Here is a 6,224-nt window from a genome sequence, read left to right on the forward strand (position 1 = left end):
TTTTAAAAGAAATCGGAAAAAAGTTGCAAAAACTGCGTTTCCTTTACTTTAAAAGAAATTGTTTTAATTTCTCTTGCCCTAGTTAAAAAATAGTCAGCCCCATTAGCTGGTGTAATTATTCATTATGACAATTTTTTTAAAATGCTTTCTCTTTTATTTTAGGTCACATTGTACAGAAAAAATATTATTTTAGATACGGTGTTAGGCGTTATATCAAAAGAAGTGATCAGTTAGTGATCAAGTAATCAGCTTATAGTGATCAAGTGATCAGCTAGTTATCAAGTGATCAGCTAGTTATCAAGTGATCAGCTAGTGATCAAGTGATCAGCTAGTGATCAAGCGATCAGCTAGTGATCAAGTGATCAGCTAGTGATCAAGTGATTTCCTAGCGATCAAGTGATCAGAGAATGATCAAGTGATCAGCTAGTGATCAAGTGATTAGCTAGTGCTCAAATGATCAGCTAGTGATCAAATGATCAGCTAGATCAAGTGATCAGCTAGTGATAAAGTGATCAGCTAGTGATAAGGCTCAGCTGGTAATCAAGTGATCAGCTAGTGATCAAGTGATCAGCTAGATCAAGTAATCAGCTAGATCAAGTGATCAGATGATCAAGTGATCAGATGATCAAGTGATCAGATGATCAAGTGATCATAAAGCATATTCTGTTGTAATGTCATGTCCCGTATGATCCTCATTATCTATGTTAGTAATATATCTTATCTATTTCAATGTTGACCCTGACTGTCCATTAAAGGTCAGTTTTGATTTTACCTGTATATAAAATAAAGTAGTTGAATATGAATTGTCGATTAACAAAGACCTGTACAGAGCCTTGAGTTTTGGCTAGAGATAGAGTCAGTTAGATTCTAATTAGACTTTGAGTTAAGTTATCATTGAGTTATCTTGGGGCTAGATTTCTTACAAAAGTGGTGGCAGCGGTGGGATAATCTAGGACCCAGATCTAGATGCTCGAGACTCCGAAAGTATTCCGGAAAAAGAGTAAAGTGAAAACCTGGTTTAACGGATTAGCCAGAGAAGTCTTAACAGGAGAGAATTTGCCTGTGAGAGAATCAAGTGTGGCTACAGGAAATACAGTGGATACCTTTCAAGGATATCCAAGTTTACCTAGTGACGATTCCGAAACGGAAGTAGAGATGGAGGGACCCTCTCATCCAGAGATAGATAGCATGGCGGAAATAAGGCAGCAGTTTCAGCTGCTCCAAGCCCAACTGTCGGAGACTAAGAAGGAACTGGCGGATATCAAGCAGAAAGATAAGGATAAATCATTCGCCCAGACATGGCAAGAGGCAGCGACACCGGAGACACAGGATCCTATTGGAAGAGTAATCGCAATACTGGAACGCCCTAAGGTAGAAGATTCCGAAGAATTTTATGTGTCCTTTCTGAAGGCAGAGAAGGCAGCAGGCAGGGGAGATACTATAGATGTTTCTTGCCCCAAAATAAAAAAATGGGGTCATCGAGTTGAGGTGTGTGCGTTGCTACTAAGTAGATATAAATATTTTGAGATTGTATCATACATAACAAAGTTGGCTACTAAGTAGATGTAAAATATTTTGAGAATAAAAAATCAGGACATCATTCTTTGAACAAAGAATCTGCGCATAGAGAGAAATATAGAGTTTATAATATAAAACTTAGACTCTAATTTTCTTCTAGAAGCTGAAAACGGTGTGAATTTGCGCATGCTCAAACCCGCACTGTTTTCAACCATTAAAAAAAAAATCAGGACATCATTCTTTGAACAAAGAATCTGCGAGGAGAGAGAAATATAGAGTTTATAATATAAAAACTTAGACTCTAATTTTCTTCTCGTAGCTGAAATCTGTGTGAATTTGTGCATGCGCAAATGCGCAATGGTTTCAACAATCAAAAAATAATCCAGACATGGTGTTTGAACGGCCGAACTTGCGCGTACTGCATCTACTTTTAATCTACACTCAAATTTTCTTCTCATAACTGAAAACTGTGTGAATTTGGGCATGCGCAGACGCGCAGTGTTTTCAACCTTTGAAAAATAATCTGGACACCGTGTTTGAAGGCCCGAACTTGCGCGTGTCTACATTTAATCACGAAACCTTACATGTCACGCTTTGAGTTCTTTAAATCCTTGTATCACTGAAACAAGGTGCATTTGCGCGTATTTGTATCTATTCTAAATATATACACATATGCTTGCCTTTTCTAATACACTTCATATATCAATTCGTTATGAATTATATTCATTTTATTTATTTTCCATTTCTAGCTGATGGAATAAACCTTAGCTGTTTAAAATGAGGAATTCTCCAAAATATTTACTGTTTCTAAAGATTCATCTAATTTGAGTTTTAGGTGAGTTTTCAGTTTCTTAATTTTAGAACTAAATGTATTTTTAAAACTCTTTAAAAGTAAAAAAACAATTATTTAGTTATGCTGAACCTCGGTCTCACTAAATTTTTATCTAACATGTACATTCTTCAGCTTCTCTCATGGTCAGCTTTAGTCCCAGCACTTTCAAAACGTTTGTAAATTATCTTAAAGTCATGATAAACAAATTCTCCATTTCGATCAGCATATATGGGATTTTGAGTGAGAGACTAAGATAAAAATTATTTTTCCCAATTTTAGCCTGAAAAGGCCATAATTTTCACAATTCTGCAACGATTTTGTAGAAATTACTAGAAAACAAGCAGGAGCATTTGATAAACATATTACCAAATCTGTTTATCATGATTTAAGAAAAATGCATTGATGTTTTGAAGGCTCTTTCTCTAAATCTGACCATGGGAGAAACTGAAATGTGCTTTTGCACATATTTTTCATTTGTTAACGATCTCAAAATTAACTGGTATTGCCGTTTGTTAACGAAATAGACTTAAGTCTATTTGCAAGAAACTAGTAAATAACCATGTTTTATGCACTGTGCAGGAAAATGTTAAACTCAAAACATTTAAACCCATATGCCCATGAGTTGTATATTACCTCCGACAATTCTTTGGTGGCTGTGAAACTAAGATATTGATATTACTCATCTTTCTGATAGAATTTAGTTTTCTTAAACATGTTTTACTTACTGGGAATAATACCCTTGACTTGACAAATTGGACAAAAATTTTAGAAAACATTCCCGTTAAAGGGAGTGACCGGCTATGTAAGGTAGTTGAACTGAGTATGCAGTGTTGTGGAAAACTTCTTTCGAATTCATTTGAGACATATTAAACTTTTTAAAGATCTGTAAATCCTAAGCTTGAGCTCAAATTCGACGTTCAAAACTTCTGCTTTGAGGGTGGATACGTTTTCAGAATTAGTTTTTTAAGTTATTAAATAACGACATAAAATGTTAAAAAAAAGTTCTACAATAAACTACAGACGTCATGTATAGGAACATGTTGAGAAAATAAAAATTAATCTTATCATCGAAAATAAGTAATCTTGTTCAATTATTAGTTTCTATGTTCACATTATTCCGGTTTCTCATTATTCACAAAGATTTTCGCAGATTTTCTAGAACTATTATTGAGAAGACGACATTTGAAGAATTTGAAAAAATCTGCGAATAAATTCAAAGAAGATAAGAAATTCAATATAATAATGAAAACGAAATAATCAATTTTAGCATTGATTTTTTGACAAATTTCTTTTGAAAAATATGTTCCTAGCCATCCAATTAGATTACTGTATAATTTTTTTTTTTTTTGTCGTTATTTAATAATTAAAAAAAACTAATTCTGAAAACGTATCCACCCCCAAAGTAGGAGTTTTGAACGTCGAATTTGCACTAAAACTTAGGATTTACAGATCTTTAAGAAATTTAATATGTCTCAAATGAATCCGAAAGAAGTTTTCCGCAACACTGCATACTCAGTTCAACTACCTTACATAGCCAGTCACTCCCTTTAATAAAAATTATTCAGTTATAAAAGTTAAAATACTTACATGAATAGGAGAATTAATTAATGTTATATACAACTTCCTGCTTAAAAATAGACAATTGAATATAATTTTAAGCAAGTTTTTTGGTTCCTTTGTCTAAACATGTAAATGTAAATGTACCTTTTGTAGTAAATGCCGTACACTTAAAAGTTTGTCCCCCAAACTGTATCAGTCCATTGAAGGAACTTCTCTTTTAGAAGACATAATTAGTAAACATTTTTGTATTTGTTGTAAATATAAATTTTCAAAATCCAAATTAAAGTTTTAAAATTGACAAGATTAAAAAACACCATGTATATAAAGTATTTTTAACAAAGAGTTTTGATGACAGTTAGTCGACCGGATATTATTTAATCTGATAAAAAATTTCCATATGTTACATCAATTTTCTATTCATGGAACAACAATATTTCTGTAATTAAGTATTTTAACAAGCAATTTTAATCTGAAAATAAACCGGAAAACTATTGTTTAGGGATAAAACACTTGATGCAGATTATTAAACATTGCTGCCTTATAAACCTAAACATAAAAATACTAAAGCTTTTACATAGGTTTATGTATTTTTAGGTAAATTCTAGAAGCAAAAATGCGCAAATAACATTATTTCATTTGAACCATAATCTATTATTATTATATTGTGTTTTCTAAAGAAGCAACGAATTTCCGCATTTTTTTTGTATTAGAACTGTAAATTTTCTTTGTACACAGAAAAACGTTTATATGAATAATTCTGACTCTGGTTGTGTTTTAAAATCCTGTTAGTTCTCAAATTTTATTCAACTTTTAAATCATAAAGGAATTGACTCTTTAATTTTCAGACTTTTAATAAAAACAAAAAATATTGAACTTTAATACTTTCAACTTGAAGAAAAACATTTAACTCTAAACAATATTTTTTTTGGTATTTAGGTTACAGATCTTAAAACTAAACTTGATAAATGATACAGTGAGAACCAGTAAAAAAGAATAGTATGACGACTTTGAACTCCAGTTATGACAAGATAGTCTATATATGTGTTTAGTTACTCTTATACTGCTTGATTAGTTACTACCTATTACTACCATCTTACTACCAAATGACTATTCCTATTTAATAACTCCTTCTGTTTAGGACGGATCATTGAGAAGACGCTTCAAGCTGATGAAAAGATATCTATTTTAGACCTTAATAAATTATACTTTCAATATAACTTTGTTTCAATTAAATCTAAGACATTTTATTTCTTATTCTTAATCAACGTCGCCGTGATGTTAAATGCCACGCGGGACTTTATTCGTTGATTATCTATTATGGCTTAACTAAGGCCTTGGTTCAGTGAAAATTCAATTGAAAAGACTTTGCATTAAACTTATCTTTACTGTTAATCTAATCTTATCATGTATATGTGGAAGAGGACCTTGTTCTCTATGTTAAGAAGATGGGATTCCTTGGAAATGAAATATTCATAAACAGATCAAATGATTTGAATTATGGTTTACTAAATTTTCTAAGTTCAAGACTCTTTTATTAAGACAAATATTTTCTAACACTTATAAGTCCTCTTATTGGAAATGATTATTTTCTAAGTCCATATTTATCATTTATATGAAGTCCTTTTGTTTTGTTCTAAGTATTTTTCTAGGTTAAGAAGATGTAGATCAATCAATCATTTATTTTCTAAGTACAAATTAGTCTATTCAATTTTAAATACAAGTCCAAATCACACTGTGGTTCAAAATATAGTACTTATACATTTAATTTACAACATTACGACAGATTATAAAGTGACCTAATATATGTGAAAGAGCTTACCCATGATTTGAAGACCGACTGGAGGAGATGTTTCCGGTATGAAAATTAAATCTAGACTGAAGAAACCACAAATCTGGCTTCCTTATATACTGGGGGGAATTTCGCCACGTTACGATAATCAAAAAGAATATCATAACGTGATGAAATTCAAGGATGGTTTCCCACGGATGCCATCCAGTTAATGAGTTCCATTAATCAAATGCTGACCAATAGGACCACTAATTGTTCTCTCTCAAGGAGGGGGAATATGTAATTACCCCACTTCGTTCCCTTGAGAGCAGTATCATTTTAAGAAACATAATAATTCATCTCCTTTACAAGAGTTAGTTCCAATCAAATATTGAAGTACTAACTTTCCAGTCAACCTCATTTACAAAAAAAAATTATTCTTTCTTCCTCTTGTTTTGGTCATAAATAAGTAGTTAAAAGCAAAGAGAGAGGAAGAAAATCTATTGATATCTTCATGATTATTATGGGGGGGGGGGGAAAAAGGGG

This window comes from Eurytemora carolleeae, unplaced genomic scaffold (assembly GCF_000591075.1).
Source record: "Eurytemora carolleeae unplaced genomic scaffold, Eaff_2.0 scaffold127, whole genome shotgun sequence".
Lineage (NCBI taxonomy): Eukaryota > Metazoa > Arthropoda > Copepoda > Calanoida > Temoridae > Eurytemora > Eurytemora carolleeae.